Genomic DNA, 18,729 nt, shown 5'->3' with positions numbered 1-18,729 from the left:
AGATACTTTTACCAGTTATCAATGATCTGTTAATGACCAAATCTAATGGGATTTTCTCAGTTTGCATCATTTTGGGGGGGGGTCATTTCTGTAGCATTTGTGGCTGCTGACTACCTTTTCCTCTGGCATATTCTCTTTTCTTCAGTTTTTAATGATACAGCTTTTTCCTAGTTCTCATCCTGTCTGGTACAGGTTAGTAGGCAGCCTCCAAATAAGTATGTGAGCTTTGAAAAGCCTCATTCTCAAAATGAGTTTCCAATATGTTGCTCTGAAAAAAAAAATACAGCCAATCTTTTTTTCTTTTCAAGGATTTTAGACTCTCTGACTTGGACATTTTACTGTTTGTCAAGAGTCTAGCACCACCTGCCATATCTATGGTTTTTATTTATTCTTTGTGAGGTATTTATCATTACAATGAGTAAAATAAAGAAAAATATAACATTCAAATGTGAATTAATGGGTAAAATAAAATGTAAAGTGGATTTCAGTAACTACTTAGAAGTAAATCCATCTGTGCCCAGTGATGTGGTGTAGGTGTTATTCATTCAATAAAAACTTATGATTCAGAGGCCCCACAGAATATATTTTACCCCAGATGGTAAAATTAAGCAAAAAGGGATGGAAGTAAAAACTGTGTTGTAAAATCTTTAAGGCTTGATTAGGGATTTCATGTCTTTGCTATTGTTTATTTAGTTTGTGGGATTTTTGTGTGAGATTATAATTACTAACCATTATGTGTTTACTAGTCTCTTGTTCCCAAGACCAACATAAACATCCATTCACCCATCTATCTGCTCATTTATTTATCCATTTATCTTTTATATATTTGACAAACATTTATTAACTAATTCACATGAATAAAGCGCAGTGCTTTTTTTTTTTATTATAGTGGGGGAGATACAAACATAATGAAGATGTGACCCTGCTTTTATGAAGTTTATGAAGTTCACTGTCTCACACAGGTAATAAAACACAGACAGTATTATCCATCAACTATGGGCAGCTAAGGGGCACCATAGTACACAGAGTACTGGGTCTGGAGTTAGGAAAACTCATCTTCCTGAGTTCTGGACTCAGACATACCTAGTAACCCTGGACAAGTCAGTTAACCCAGTTTGCCTCAGTTTCCTCATCAGTAAAATGATTTGGAGAAGGAAATGGCACTGTCATTGTTGTTGGACACGAGTGAAATGATTAAATGATAACAATAATTATATACCAATGATAGTGCAGAATATGATATAGTAACAGCAAAAAAGAAGTCTACTTTGTAAGATTAGAAGAAAAACACATTTCTGACTGCCTCAAGTTTCTTCCCTCCCCATTCCATTCTCCACACAAATACCAAAGAAAGATTCCTAAATATATAAGTCTGACTAAGCCATTCCCCTGATCAATCAATTCCGGAAGCTCCCTATTACTTTTAGAATTAAGTACAAATTCCTCTGCTTGATATTTAAATCCTTTTATAACCTGAATTGAATCTACTTTTCCAAAGCTTTAAATCCTAGTTACAGATTATTCCAAGTTATTAGAAGTTTAAAAATTTATCACACATTCATTTTTTAAATTTACTCTAAAATGTAGCCTTAGAATATGGCTTTCTGGCTATTACTTCTGCATGATGTTCTTCAGTCATCCCTGTTTTATTCCTTGCAGAGACTGTTTTATCTATTGCCTCCTCTCCTCTACCAATTAGAATTTCTAGGTTTTCTTATATCATTAATTCAATTTTTTAAATTTAAAAGTATTTTTTCTAATTACACATAAAGACAGTTTTTAAATAATCATTTAAAATATTTTTTTTAATTTTAAAAATATACCAAATTTTTTTTCTCTCTCTCTCTCTCTCTCCCTAAGAGTGTAATTTGGTATAGATTATATATGTTTAATTAATGTAAAACATATTTTCAAATTAGTCAAACAGTAAAAGAAGAAACATATCAAAAGAAAAAAACTATGAAAAAATAAAGTGAAAATAATATGCTTTGATCTGCATTCAGACTCCATAAGTTCTTGCTCTGGATGTGAATATTATTTTTCATCATGAGTCATTTGGAATTATCTTAGATCATTGCATTGTTGACAATATCTAAATCATTTAAAGTTGATCTCTATACAGTGTTGCTATTACTGTGAACAAGGCTCTCCTGGTTCTACTCATTTCACTCTGCATCAATTCATGTAAATTCAGGTTTTTCTGGAATTTGCCTGCTCATCATTTCTTATAATACAGTAGTATTTCATATATTCATATACCACAACTTGTTCAGTCATTTCAGCTGATGACTATCCCCCAGTTTCTAATTGTTTACTTACACATAAATATTTTTGTACAAGTAGTTCTTTGCCCACCCTCCCACCCCCACATCTTCTTTAATTTCTTTGGGATGTAGACCTTGTAATAGTATTACTGGATCATAGGGTATGCACAGCTTAGTTGACCTTCAGCACAGTTCCAAATTACTCCTTCAAAATTTGGTTGGCTCAATTCACAATACCACCAACAGTGCATTAGTGTCCCAATTTTCATGTAAGGGGAATTTCATAACTATTGTTTTTATAATGCCATATCACTAAATGCTTTTGCTAAAAAAAAATATCTAATAGGTACTCCCAGTGTATTCCTAATTAATGAATCACTTGTGGTAGTCTCATGAGCTATAGTTGTAAGACCAAGTATGTGCAACCTGAAGTAGCAAGCAAATAAGCACAGTTTTATCATCAGGGATAATAAAAAATTCCTATGTTAATGAATTTGCTAACATTTAATTGTTAGCTACCTATAAACAGATGTAATAAAAGTTCATTAATTTAAAAATTGTAACAATTATTTAGGCTATTTATTTACATTAGGTTTGAAAAAAGAACCGACAAGCAAATTAGTACAAACAAGAATGTAGAGAGAGAAAGGGCCATTTAATCTATTTAGGGGAACTGTTTTAAATTTATATATAAACAATCTAGGTATTTTATGATTGTTTTTCAAGGTAAGATCTTATTGTCAACTTGTCAGCACTACTGTTGATTATTTTGTATCCCTGGATGTGGAATAATATTCTGTAACATGAAGGAGGCTCAGAGTTCTATCTAACCAATCCTTTCACTTTGGGAGAGGAGAAAATGAAGATCAGAGAAGCTAATTAAATTTCTAAAAATTCCAACTTTAGTTTATGACAATGTTAGGAATTAGACTCAGATAATCTGATTCTGAACCAGAAGCAATTTTATTACCTTAAAAATAGTCTAAAAATTTAACTTTCTTGAATCAAACTGTCCCATTCCTCAGCACAATGTGGTATTTGCAACCTCCATCACACATTCTCCACTGACATAGCCCAACAAATCCAAGGAATAATAATTTTATTTAATCATATGAAATAATCTTTTAATTTGAAAATAAAGATAAGCTTGTTGTTTAAAAGGAGGTAGGGCAAAGAAAGATTTTAAAATAAGTGTGATTATAATAGTGAAAATACCCTAGATGCCTTGGTTAGGAACTTACACAAAGATCATTATACCAACAAGACCAATACACATAATAGAATGAGTAATGACCAATACAAAAATACTTTATCTCTTTCATGTAGTTAAACATTCCATTTGATGACCAACCTGTGATAATCTCAAAAATTGGATTAGAATGTCAGTCTTGATGATCGAGAGGTTGTTACGCCTAGATTAGGGGTTTTTGATTTTTTTTTCCTTTGGTGGTCTAGTGAAGCCTATGAATCTCTTCTCAGAATGTCTTTAAATGCACAAAAGAAAATGTATAGGATTGCAAAGGAATGTAATTATATTGAAATACAATTATGAAAATACTAAAAACAACAAACAAACAGAGTTCAGACCCCAAGTTAGGAATCTCTGGCTTGTCAGGAAAATTAACTTCTAAATTTGGAACATATAAGTTCCAAAAATATAATTCGGTAATGGCAAAGCACAGGTAACAATCTCCTGGAAATGCTACCTAAGAAACTTGAATCCATAAAATGATTTAATTGTGGATTTACACAATGTTATGCAATAAAATACTGCATCTCTTCCCTCAATGGAAAAATAGTCTCTATAATTGCTGATATTACTAACTGTGGACACCATTGATAGATGTCCAATGTGGTATGGTATTTTGACAATGAAAAACATAGTTCAACTGAATATTTTCTGCCTGCTCAGAGGCTACTAATAACGAGTAATCAATTGATATTTAACCAGTTGAGTGACCCCCTTGACATTCTTAAAACTATCAATAATATGCCTGTTTTGATGATATAGGTATTATTTCTGAAGGTACATTGAATTCAAATAAAACAAAAAGAAATAGTGAAATATTCTATGTGTACTGATGTGAATATTATTTGACCCACATCCTAACAAATGAATACACCTGAAGCAAAAAACATATAATTATCTTTGCTTTTTTTGGTATTATCTAGACTCTCATGGAGGGAAGTCCTATGAGACATACACGAATGAAAAATAACAAGAAATAGATGCTAGTTCAGTACTTTGAAGAAATAATCAAACGTGACTGGGAACATAGATCAAAAGCAGTGGCTGTTGTAAAGTAATCCATCACCTTTAAGTTTTACAGGATAATGCTAAATTAAAATTTTTCAAATCCATTTTTGACCTTTACATGATATACCCTGTTCTATAGGTGATATTAAAAATAAATAAGACTTTTCAAGCTCAGATCTCAAATTATTTATGCCAAGGAATGATATGGATAAAGAACTTATGAAACTCAGAATAGTTTCAGTTTCTTTTCAATGAGTATGAAAAAGTATGTAGAGAATAATATAGTGATTCAGCTAACAAGAAAAAATGTCCACTTGTATTGATACTGCATTTTAATCCTTGTGTCTCTTTGATACAAAAGAGAAGCAATTAAAAAATAGCTTCATGTTAACCACTCTGAGATTCAATGACTACCAGGAATTGAAAACAACAATTGGAACAAAAGTTAGAAACATGTCTGTCAGGAGAAAACCACTGAGTTTAGATAGATACTGGAAGAGACAATATGAAAGTCACTGGCAACAAATTTATAGTGCCCTTGAATGAATTGAAAACCCAAGTCAAACTGCTGGAATATTGTCATGGATCTGTTCCTACAAGTGGCACTATGAAAACCATCAGAGGCATGAGTGACTACAGAGTTGGATCAGTCTTCCATGGTCCAAGCCTCCTCCAAGTCTATGTAATGTTTTTCAGTATTACCATATCAGTTAGTTCAAATAAAAGTGCCTTTGCAGAACTAATATATGTGAAAAACAAAGAAATATAGTGTTCTTAATTACAAAGACATGATTGAGGAATTTAAGATGATATTAAGTACTATATAATCCCACATATAAAATATTTTTTAAAATCACAGTTCAGGAAAGCCAATCAACATCTCATTTATATTTGATGATATCCCACTGTACAATTTCTCCAAGTAAAAAGATGTGCTTTTTCTATTCTCTGCTCTCATGCCAAGCTTGGTCACTATAATTACACTCACTGCTTATCTTTCTTTTAGGCATTTTGGTAGATCTGAGCAGGAAAAGAGGGAAAGAGCCCAAAGGTGAAATTAACTGGTCTATCTTTTCCAATAAATTATGTTTCACAGATGCATCTATAAGATAGTTATTTGCATGTGTGTGGCTTTGAATTTACAAGTGTGATATGTGATTCCTTTTGGAGTTTGAAAAATTCTAGCATAGAAGTTGATATATGTGTATGTGTGTATATATGTATGTGTGTGTGTATATATATATATATATATATAGAATATATATATATATATATATATATATATATATATATATATATATATATATATAAAGAAAGCGAGAGCAAGAGAAACTTCCTAGCATTTAAAATTGAAGACAAAGTTCTTAACTTCAGTTTTAGTATCAGTCTTGCCTTTTTCAATATTTGCTTCTTTTTCTTATTTATAAAAATCCAGGTAATGTGTTGGTATGGGAAAAGCCTTAGAAATAACATACCTGGATTTGAACCCAAATTTTGATAACTCTTTAACATGTAATCATTAGCAAGTCACCCAACCAATCTGAGAGCCTTACTTTTTTCCCAAAAGAAATTATTTATTTTTAAACATTCTTTTATTTTTAAATTTTAAGTTTCAAATTCTTTTCCTCCTTTCTGCCCCCTCCATCATCCAATAAGATCATTAGTAACTTTGGAGAGAGTAGTTTCAGTGGAATGGTGAAGTCAGAAGTCAGATTGTAAAGGATTAAGAAAAAAGTGAGAAGAGAGAAAGTGGAGACACCTATTTTAGACAGCTTTCTCAAGAAGTTTATCTGCTAAGGAAAGATATAGGACAAGAATTAGCAAGAAAAGAAGGATTAAGTGAGAATTTTTGGAGGATGAGAGAGGTGAGTATGTTTGCAGACAGTAATTTGGTTTGTATTATTGACGTTTTCTCATCACTTTGTTAGGTATAGAGAATTAACAAAATAAGAAATCAAGTCCTTAATTATGGCATTTTGTATTTTCTGAGTTGTAAATGCTCTCATGAAAATTTAGCAGTTGACTCCTAGGACCAGTTTTAGCATTTTATTAACTCTTGTTTTTAATTCTTTGTTACCACAAAATTTCTGCAAATATAGGACCTTTCTTCTGTCTTTGGCCTCCTTGAGTATCTTTGCCTGAGTAGAATTCACATTAGATAAAAAGAATTCAGATGACACTTATCTGCTATTCATTCAATATAAAAAAAGTTAAGGAAATAGATAAATAGAAGGTCATGACCTAAGATTAAAAGCAAAATCATCTCAAGAGTGATGGAGGGTGAGACAACAAGAATCAGTCAAGCAAAAACAAAAAAATGAAAAAAATAGAAAAAAATGTAAAATATCTAATTGGGAAAACAACTGACCTGGAAAATAAATGTAAGAGAGACAATCTAAGGATTATTGGACTTCCTGAAATATATGAGGAATAAAAAAGAGCCTAGACACTATCTTTCAGGAACTCATCAAAGAGAACTATCCAGATATCATAGAATCAGAAGGTAAAATAATCATTGAAAGAATTCATTGAACACCTTCTGAAAGAGACTCCAAAATTAAGACCCCAAGGAATATCATAGCTAAATTTCAGAACTATCAGACCAAGAAAAAAAATATTGCAAGCAGCTAGAAAGAAACAATTCAAATACCAAGGAGCCACAATAAGAATTACTCGGGACATAGCAGCTTTCACTTTAAAAGATTGAAGGGGCTGGAATCTGATATTCTGAAAGATGAAGAAACTTGGAATGCAGCCAGGAATAAATTACCTTGCCAATTAAATTGAGCATTTTCTTTCAGGGAAGAAGATGAACATTCAGTGAAATTGGTGAGTTACATTTATTTTTCTATGGTTGAATTATTTCAAATCTTTATCAACTTCTCTGAAAGCAATGAAATCTTTGATCTTGCTTCTTTATTTAAAAATGGAAGAGACAGCTACTTGTAAGGGTTGGGTCACATACAAGTACAAACAGAAGTGAACAGGCTTTGCCTGAGATCCCCAGAAATGATTTCTGTGAGTAAACAGAGACTGCCTCAGGGGTGGAACTCTGGCCACATTGAGATTGCATTGTTAACAGGAGACATCTCCTTCTCTGATTGGCTGTGCATGTGACTTCATAGACCCTATTTAAGCAGTGAGGAGGAGGAAGTCACCCTCTTTGACTTGGTATTAAGTCAGAGTCAGCAGGAGGTCTGCTAGTCAGGATGTAAACATGTGAATAAAAGACCTTGAGCTTGCACATGGCTGTTCTCCAGCGCTCTACTGTGTATCTAAACCATCATTCCTATGAAATGATGGCCAGAGATCTCTAAAGGTTCAGACAGAGCTAAACTTGGTAAAATTGGTTTAAAACTGCAAAAGACAGTGACCAGAGATTTCTCTGAGGGCTTGGGAATTAGGAGACACTGGCAATAGTGAATGCAGTGTGGAACAAGAGTACTTGAAAATGTAATGAATGCCTAGTTAACATTCACTTACTGCAGAAAAATAAGAAATTTGTCATTTCAAACTTTGCTTCTAACTTTCACACAAATTATATTGAATAATTTTATGCCTCCATATGTAAGTATTCTTGTCACACTAAATATATATATATCCTATTTGCTAAATCATCTTATAGAATAAAGTTTGGAAAAAATCTTTAAATGTTATTTAGAATTGAATTCTAATAAATTACAATATTTATATTCATTTATATCTTATCATTTTTAAGATGGAAAAATTAAATTTTAAACTTACCTATGAAATTATATAGGTATTCAATCAGTCAGCAAAGATTTATTAAAGCTCTATTCTATGCTAGGAAACATGCTAGGTGCTAAGGATGCAATTTTTAAAAACTTTAATATATTCTTTTTTTTTCCTTTTTAAATTTATTTTTTTTATTTGCAAAACATATGCATGGATAATTTTTCAACACTAACCCTTGCAAAACCTTTTGTTCCAACTTTTCCCCTCCTTCCCTCCACCCCCTCCCCTAGATGGAAGGTAGTTCAATACATGTTAAATATGTTAAAGTGTATGTTAAATCCAATATATGTATTTATATTTATATAGTTATCTTGCTGCACAAGAAAAATTGGATCTAGAAAGAAAGAAAAAGAACCTGAGAAGGAAAACAAAAATGCAAGCAAACAATAACATAAAGAATGTTCCATTTTTTTAATGAAAAGACCAGAGCTAAACAAAAAAAATTGACCTCCAAACAGAGAACTCAATAGAAGCATAAAAAGTAAAAAGAAAAAAAAAAACTCTTGAGAATCATATTTCTATCATGGGTATACATAGAAAGTACATGTATAATCTGATTTTACTGTTATAATATAAAAAAAAACTAGAGGTGGCTCAGGAGAAGGCAAAGAAAACATTATAATTGAGGGAAAGAAGAGAGGATGACAAATATTGTATGAATGTTACTCTCATCAGATTTGGCCCAAAGAAAGAATATATTTGCTTTCACTGAGAAACATCTCTCATCTTATAGAAAAGTGGGAGAGGAAAGGGGAAAAGGGAAGGGGTAGGCTAAATAGAAGGGAAATGAGACATAGTAGGGGAAAAGTATAAGGAAGAGGCAGAGTCTTTAAAGGGGGACAACTGCTTGAGGCAAGTGGTGCTCATAAAATACTGGGAAGGAGGGAAAGGGGAAAAGGAAAGAGAAAAATATAATTTGGGGTTAATAAGATGGCAGGAAATACAAAATTAGTAGTTTTAACTGTAAGTGGAAATGGGGTGATCTCTCCCATAAAATGTAAGCAGATAGCAGACTGGATTAAAAGCCAGAATCCTATGTGTGTATGTGTATATATATATATATATATATATATATATATATATATATATATATATATATATTATATATATATATATTATATATAGAAATTATATGTATATACATACATACACACACAGAGTAAGGGTAGAAGGCTGGAGCAGAATCTATTATGCTTCAGGTGAAGTAAAAAAAAAAAAAAAAAAGCAGGGGTAGCCTTCCTGATCTTAAATCAAGGAAAAGCAAAAATTGATCTAATTAAAAGAAATAAGAAGCAATATTAATAATAGAACTAGTGATCATTATTGATCACAAAATAGATAATTTTGATTATATTAAGTTAAAAAGATTTGTACAAACAAAACTAATGCAGACAAGATTAGAAGGGAAGCAATAAACTAGGAAAACATTTTTACATTCAAAGTTCTCATTTCTAAAATATATAGAGAATTGACTCTAATTAAGAATTCAAGCCATTCTCCAATTGATATATGGTCAAAGGATATGAACAGACAATTTTCAGGTGAAGAAACTGAAACCATTTCTAGTCATATGAAAAGGTGCTCCAAATCATTATTGAGCAGAGAAATGCAAATTAAGACAGCTCTGAGATGCCACTATATACCTCTCAGATTGGCTAAGATGACACGAAAAGATAATGATCAATGTTGGAAGGCATGTGGGAAAACTGGGATAATGATACATTGTTGGTGGAACTATGAACAAATCCAACCATTCTGGATAGCAATTTGGAACTATGCTCAAAAAGTTATCAAGCTGTTCACATCCTTTGATCCAGTAGTGTTTCTATTGAGCTTTTATCCTGAAGACATCTTAAAGGAAGGAAAGGAACCCACATGTGCAAAAATGTTTATGGTAGCCTTTTTTGTAGTGGCAAGAAACTGAAAACTGAATGGATGCCCATCAATTGGAGAATGGCTGAATAAATTATGGTATATGAATGTTACAGGAAAGATTATTGTTCTGTAAGAAATCACAAGCAGGATGATTTTAGAGAGGCCTGGAGAGACTTACATGAACTGATGCTAGGTGAAATGAGCAGAGCCAGAAGATCATTATACATGTCAACAATAAGATTATACTATGATCAATTCTGGTGGATGTGGGTCTCTTCAACAATGAGATGATTCAAATTAGTTCCATCTGTTCAGGGATGAAGAGAGGCATCTGCACCCAGAGAGAACTGTGGGAACTGAATGTGGTTCACATCATAGCATGTTCACTCTTTCTGTTGTTTGCTTGCATTTTGTTTTATTTCTCAGTTTTTTCCCCTTCTTGATGTGATTTTTCTTCTGCAGCAAGACAACTGTATGACTATGTATACATATATTGGATTTAACATAACATATTTAACATGTATTGGACTACCTGCCATCTAGGGGAAGGGATGTGGGGAAGAAGGGGAAAATCTGGAACAAAGTTTTGCAAGGCTCAGTGTTGAAAAATTACTCATGCATATGTTTTGAAAATAAAAAGGTTTAATAAATTTTTTAATTTAAAAAAAACTTCCAGAAATTCTTGTTAGGCTTTGGTTCAATTAGCATTTTCCTTTGAGGCTTTGCTTATAGTTGTTTTCATATTATTGTCTTATGAGTCTGGTTCTTAGTAGCTTTTTATGGTCAAATTCTTATTTTGTTCTTTGTTCATTTTTCCAGATTATTTCTTGACTTTAAAATTAATGTTATATTCAGCTCTGCTTAACTGGGAATAGGGAAGAACTGTCCTAAATTTCAGGCATTTTCATGTTGCTGTTTTCAGCGCTAGTTCTGGGAGCTGTAGGTTTTTGGTACTTCTAAAGTGGTGTGATCCAGAGAGATGTGGTCACCAGTCTCTTGGTCTGTGTATTGATCTTTACTCAGACTAGGTCCTTGCTTCCCTGAAGCTTTAAGCACTAGAATTCTTCTTGGCCTGCAAACTGTGACAAGGCCATCTATTCCTTTGTGACTTACCACAAGCACTCCTTTCTATGCTGGAGGAGTAGCAATCCAGAGCTGCACAGGGGCAACAGAGTTGCCAATCAGTGCCAGCTACATTTAGTGCCAGCAAAGGGTTGCCTGCAATTTGCATTCATGTTCCTTCTCTACTGCAGTCAGAGTTTTAATAGGAGAGAGCTGCCAGGTGGTCTTGCCAAACGAACAAAAGCAACCTAAACAATTGTATTTTGCCAAAGAAGTGAAGCTTGGCATTTTTCACTTGCCAGTTATTCTCTGCCAGGGAAGATAGAGCACTCTTTGAGTTACTCATCATTTCCCAACAGGAACTCTACCATCCTTGCTTCTTAGAAACTCATAGTATACCAAGAAAGGCAATTAAGGCTACCATAAAATTATGGTGCAGCAAAGCTATTAGTTTGAATTCCCTAATACAATTAGTGTCCCTTAATAGCCAAACTGCCTGAGAAGACATAGTCATTTCCTCCATCCTGAAAGAAGTGGGCTATTACTTGAAAACAAAACATAGCAAAATTCCACAAGTTGCTATGAAACAAATAATTTATTTTTATATTGTTGGCTGCAAATTCACAGTTACATTCAAAGACATAACAAAAAAAAAAAGAGATAGGAAGAACATAACCATCACAATTATATCTTGCTTAGTGCTTTATGTCTGTTTTAGAAAGGAGAAAATTGAGGAATCTGAGATGAGAGTATGAAAGAGTGGTTTCTTAATCAACATAGGAAAATCAGTAATACAGGGTAATATGGCAAAGCACAGCAAAGTTAGTACACAACATACTATATTTTCATATTGTTTCTTTTTTTTAAAGGGATGAGATCCTCAGGTAGTGTAAGTAAAGTGGAAGGAGAGAGTTAAACTGACTCAATAGACTTGTAAACTCTTTAAGGTCAGGACTATAGTGGTTCACATTATATTTTGTATCTTTATAGAACTGAATCAATTATTTGGGTAGTGACAGCTATATTAAAAAGGCACCAAATTTCTTGTTTCCTACCATATGTATAAAGGGAGGTAAACTAGTATTTTCTTTTTAGGAGAATATCATGAAGGGGAAACCAAAAGTAATTTTTTATCCTAAAGGAGTAAATCTTTAGCTAGATTCCTCATGGAGAACGGTGCATAAAAACAGTTTAAAGGAGCATCATATTCTATTAAAGCAAAAGATCAGCCTTGCTGGGAAATCAATTGACAGATGCTGATCATTCAGCCCAGATTTGACTTCAAGACTTGGGCATGTGTATTTGAGAAATTTCTCTTGTCTGAATTAAAAATAAATGATTTTTTCCACCTTTTCTTTTTTAAATTTTATTTTATTGAAAGTTCTCAGAAGCTATTTACTTTTTCTTCTTCATATTCCATTCTACAGATTACTTGGTTCATGTTGCCCAAATTCCCAAAAGACAGGCATTGGCCTAAGTCATTTGAAGACTAGCAAACAACTTGAAATTCTTCTCATCTTTAGTAATGACGTGAACCTCTCTTTATTATAGTCATTTCTCATAGGCATAAATGGTCCTGAAAAGTGGGTTGCCAACTTGAGTTTTTTAGCAAAGCTACCTCCCTTCTCAGGTATAGATGGTTTCCTTGGGAAGAGAATCAGTTTGGAATTATATTCTTGCAGCTGCTGCACATTTGCCTGGAGAAATTCTATATAGACTTATTTCAGTGATGAGGGTCCACACAGATACCAATGGTCCATGTCATGGATAGCAGCCACCTGAAGCTCTTCCAAGTTGAATCCTCTACCAGCATGTACTTTGGTATTAGACAATAACAAATCTCATGATGGGCCAAATAGATGCAGGATTAGAGCAATTTGCTGGACTTTTGCTTGATAGGCCTTTTGTCTCTGATCTTCTTTGTTGGCTGGCTGGTCAAACTAGGTGGCAACTCGTCTTTGATGATCTTTGTGGAAATGGGGCTTCATGCCATTTTGGGTGGATGCCATGACTATTGAGAGCCCTCCTCACAAGCACCAGAGCCACATAGAAAGGAAAGCAGCATCCTACAGTACACTGGAATAGCAATGATTTCCTATCTTTTCTTAAAAAATTTTTTTTCTTAAATTGTTGTTTTTTTGTTTTTGTTTTTTTTTTACTTTTTATTGTCATTGTATCATCACATTTATTTCAGAATACATCTTCTGCTCCACCCCCTTGTCTATGAAATAATTTGTTTAAAAGATAAAAAGAAAGCAGTTTTTAGAAAGACATTGACAAGCTGAAATGTATATAGAGAAAGGATGGCCAAAATGGTGAGAGAGTGGGGACATACCAGGATTAATTGAAGAGAATGGAAATGTTAAAAATGTTAAGGGGGGATATGATAGCAGTTTTCAAATATTTGAAGGGCTGTTATATAAAATCAAATTAGCTTTTCATTTTCTGGCAGCTAATCACATAATTAATGCCAATTATTGAAAATTACTTCATAGTGGGGAATACAATATATATAGAGAAAAGTAACCACTAAATCTATTTGAAGATGAGAAAGATCTGTGATTTTTGACAGTGAGGGAAATTCTAGGCTGAGAAGTAATGACTTATGAGGTGTGAAAACTCCTTCCACTAACATGGACTGAAATTGAATTTTATTAATCTTAGGGAATTGTTTGTGACACATAGTAGTTAAGTAATATGCCTAGGGCCTCATGGCTAGTGGATGTTAGAAGTGGGATTTGAACCCAGAAACTTAAAAAAAAATGTTTCAAATATATCTCTTTCACTTTTTCCCCACTTACTTTTCCATTTACATGTAAAGATAGTTTTCAACATTTATTTTTGGAAGATTTGGAAAATTGAGTTGCAATTTTTTTCTCCCTCCCTCTCATTTCTCCTCCCTCCCTGAGATGCAAGCAATCTGATATAGGTTATACATATACAACAATGTTAAACATATTTCCATATTAATCATGTTGTGAAAGGAAAATTAGAACAAAAGGGATAAAGCATGAGAAAGAAAAAGCAAAAAAAAAAAAGTGAAACAATATGCTTTCATCTTCATTCAGTCTCTATAGCTCTTTTTTTGGACATGGATGGCAATTTCCATCACATGTCTATTGGAATTGTCTTAGATAACTGAGCCCATATTTTGATTCAAAGCCCATAGCCAAGGGGCAGTTGGGTGTTACAGGGGATAGAATGCTGGGCATAGAGTCAGAAAGACCTGAGTTCAAATGCAGCCTCAGACAATTGTTAGCTGTGGAAACCCAGGCTTGACCTCTGTTTGCTTTAGTTTCTTCAACTAAAATGGAGATAATAATAGTACTCTCAGGGCTGCTAAGAGAATCAAATAATATTTCTAAATTATATAGAGAATGCTTAATACAAAAAAGGTGCTTAATAAAGGCTTATTCTCGAGAATCAAATAATATTTCTAATACTGAAAAGTTGGGTTTCCCCAGTGTTGCAAGCTTAGGTAGTGTAGGATAGTAGATATCACTAATCAAGAAGTTTTTAGAATATGAAAAGTTAAGGAAGATTAAGATTCCACAGAAAAATTAAGTGATCAATAGATGTCTTGAGCAAACAAGGAATTGGGGAGCTAGGAAGGTTATTTATATATATTATCCACCTATAGCTAGGTGGATTCAGCCAGTCAGAGTCTTATAGTTTTGAGAAACCCACAAACTTAAGATAATAGCTGATCCAGCCCAAATTAATTGGGGTCAATGATCTGACTTGACCAAATAACTATTGTGCCTGCTTAGTAGGCTAATTGAATATTAAACAATACACCCTGTAGGGGGAGTTTTCAGCCATTTTTGAACATGGGATGTATGATGAGGCAGGTCGAACAAGTTATACATATTTAGGGGAAACATATAATGGGCTTATCAGAAAAATTGTAACCTGGAAGGGAACAGACTAATCTAGTCTCTGAAAGGAGGGAGTGCCCCAAACTAACAAGTATAAAGCTTCTCTCACTTCTGAACTCAGGGGCTCCTTCTTCCTGAAGAGGTTCCATTTCTTTTATTATAATTATAGCGTTTTTTTTTTAAACAAAACATATGCATAGGTAATTTTTCAACATTGACCCTTGTAAAACCTTCTGTTCCAAATTTTCTCCTCCTACCCCCTCCCCTAGATAGCAGGTAGTTCAATAAATGTTAAATATGTTAAAATATGTTAAATCCAATATATGTATATATATTTATACAATTATATAGTCTTGTTGTCGTGTATAATGATCTCCTGGTTCTGCTCATTTCACTCAGCATCAATTCATGTTAAGTCTCTCTGGAGCTCTTTGAAATCATCCTGTTCGTCATTTCTTACAGAACAATAATATTCTATAACATTCACATACCATAATTTATTTAGCCATTCTCCAATTGATGGACATCTATTCAGTTTCCAGTTTAAGCCACTACAAAAAGCCCTTTCCAAGAGGCTTCATTTCTAACTACAAATATTAAGATAATTCCTTATTCTTCTTTAACAAATTTTCCTCTATATCTGATTTTCTTGTCAAGATTGTATTTCTAACACCACCTTTTCTTGGTGGTTCCATGTCCAGTACTCTGGAATTGGAAAACTTGAGTTCAAATTCTATCTTGGCCACTTGTGAGACTTTAGGCAAATGACTTAACCCTTCTGGGTCTGTTTTCTCAAGTCTAAAATGAGGGACTTGGATTAGATGAAGTCTTGGTTCCTTTCTAGCTCTAAAACTATGATATAAAAGCTACACAGAAACAGAGATAGAAAGAGGAAAAAGATAACATTTTAGATCAGAATAGGGAAAAGCCTCATGTCAATTAGAGTAAAAGTCTAAAAGTAAAGAGGATGGCTTTGAGGCTTTGAGGGCTGAGGATTTCTGTCATGAGAGTAATTCCAGCAGAACCTAGATGACAGCTTGTGAGGTCTGCTGTAGCAGGGATTTGTGCTGGAGGGAGGGGCTGGAATAAGATGGTCTCCTATTTTCAGTCTATAGTTTTATAATATTTTCATGGAGCAATAATAGTGGCATACTAATTTCATAGATGAGTAAGCAGAAACAGAATATGGCTTGAAAAATAAATAATTTGTAGATTTGACCAAAAAAAGATATTTAGGTTCTATTGTGCCACTTCTTATCTCATCCTGTTTCTTCCCCAGGAAGAATCACATTCTATCTAACCTGGTATATGGGTGGAGGCTGATGCCTGGTGACGTGGTACACTGGAGTAGAATGCTGCTTTTATTATATATGTGTGTATATGTGTGTGTGTGTGTGTGTGTGTGTGTGTGTGTTTGTTGTGTGTGTGTGTGTGTGTGTATAAAACATATTTAAGTTTGTCACATTTGTATCTAACCTGATTAAAGTGCCTGCTCAGCTAATGAAAACAGATATTTTGGGCTATAATATCGCTTGGCTTGTCAAATTCAGGAATTCAAGTTAAATTCTTTTAAAAATCTAAGAAGGAGCATATGGATACAGACTATAGGAAGAAGAAGAGGGTAAGGAGAATAAGGAGACAGAAGCCTATTTAGATGGATACCCTCGATTTTTTTTCTAGCTCATGTTTTCAGTTTTAAAATAGGCTTTTTAACGTAGAGCATATGAATATAAGTTTTCATGAATTTAAATTTTTCATTAATGAATATTAAGAAATTCATGCAAAAAATCACTTTTCCCCCCTATAGCTTGTTCAGTCATTTTCCTGAGGTCCAATGAAAGAGCAAATTGCCCATATAAATTATCCTATGAGATTGAACCCAGAAGAAATTCTTTAAAATCAGCTAATATAGTGCACAGTGCCACTGTTAATATAGGTATGTAAACAGCTCTGCAATGACAGGGCTTTAGTGTTCCATTCCTGGAGTCTCCACTGATTGCAAGGCAAAAAGAATAGGGTATATATCAGAAATGTTGCTGAGGAGAGCCAGAAGTGGGCATCTGACAACAGGCATTGGGCAGCCCCATAAACATAAGCTTGGTGTCACATAGGAATTTGAGAAAGGAAAGAAAAGGATTGAAGTAATAGTGGCAAAAAGGGCAAGATCAATGTGTGATCCCCAGGATATTATAACTAGTTATTTTCACTTTCTTCAATTCAAACATTTGAAGTCCGAGTAGATGGGTAGAAATATAATGATGAAATAAGAGAGAATTTCTCTCTCATCCAGTTTATAGTCTAGTTGGGGTACATATGATGCTTATGCAGCATATAATATGTAATAATAAATGAAAGAAGAGGCCATGTGGAGCAAAGAAAACAAATCTAAATTTGGAAGGGAATAGGGAAGGGAACAAACTTTTGTGAAGGATCTACCATGTGTCAGGTTCTGAGTTAAGTACAGTATAAATATTATCTCATTTTAGCCTCACAACATTTCTGGCAAGGAGGGTGCTATTATTTTCCCTCTTTTATAAATAACTGAGAAATACTCCTCAGGCAACTGAGGCAAAGAAGGTTGGGTGATTTACTTGGGATCATACAGCTAATAAGTAGCTGAGGTGGGATGTGAATTTAGGCTGTCCAACTCTAGGACCAGTGCTCTACCTACTAAACCTAGCAGATTTGGAGTCAGAGGATATGGATTTCAATTTGTGCTGCTATCACATTCTACATGTATGCATAACCTAGGCTAAGTCATTTAATTATAAGTTAAATTTATATAGTACTTTAAAGTTTACAAAACACTCATCATATGTTATTTTACTGGGACCTCAGAACAACCTCACAAGACAAGCACTGCAGTTATAATAATCCCCATTTTCTTGAAGAGGAAACTGAGACTCAGAGAGATTTTATTGTTTTGCATATGGTCACAGCTAGGAAGTGGTAAAATCAGGATTTGAATCTTGATTTTTACATGTGGGAAGGGAAAACCTGGCTTGCAAAGAACTAGCAAAGGCTTTGTTAAGAATAGGTCATGTCACACTAGGATTTTTAAATTAGTGAAGCAGAGAAATTGTATGAATATTGTTTATCCAGGAAAAAGCATATTATATTAATTTTGTAAAGAAGATGTGAGGTGTAGAATAGATGATAATGAAGTCATATGGATTTGGAAGTAGTCAGGTAGCCACATTTCAAAATGAACACAATGGATGACAGTGAAAATCATTATTACTTCTATTACCAAAATAATACAAAGCATTTTTATGAGTATATTTTAGCTCACAAAGTATCTGCCTCACAACAATTACTCTGTGAGATACATAGTACAAATGTTACTAATGCCAATTTAGATATAAGGAAACTGAGGCTAAATGTGTTAGGAATGACTTAGTTGTACAGTTAGAAAGCAGCAATTAATGAGAATGTATTAAGTATTTATCATTAACAAGACAATGTATTAAGCCCTGGGAATGGAAAGAAAAGCAAAAATATGGTTCCTTCCTTCAAGAAGGCAGGATTCAAGAAGAAGGAATGTGCTTCAAGAAGCACATTCTTACAGAGGAAACAAGCAGCTATATACATATAAGATATATACAGAGCAGATGGAATATAATCTCATAAGGAAAGC

General features: G+C 33.5%; 1 protein-coding gene and 1 pseudogene across 1 annotated transcript in view; both read right to left on the bottom strand.

Annotated features, from left to right (window-relative positions):
- The window catches only part of KCNG2 (potassium voltage-gated channel modifier subfamily G member 2), a 156,652-nt gene that overhangs the window by 37,327 nt on the left and 100,596 nt on the right, over window positions 1-18,729 (bottom strand). The window lies entirely within an intron of this gene.
- On the bottom strand, window positions 12,610-13,983 carry LOC100926628 (annotated as a pseudogene).

The sequence above is a fragment of the Sarcophilus harrisii genome, chromosome 1, assembly GCF_902635505.1.
Source record: "Sarcophilus harrisii chromosome 1, mSarHar1.11, whole genome shotgun sequence".
Classification (NCBI taxonomy): Eukaryota; Metazoa; Chordata; class Mammalia; order Dasyuromorphia; family Dasyuridae; genus Sarcophilus; species Sarcophilus harrisii.
The sequence above is the reverse complement of the archived record's forward strand: the minus strand, read 5'-3'. Positions and strand labels throughout refer to the sequence as shown.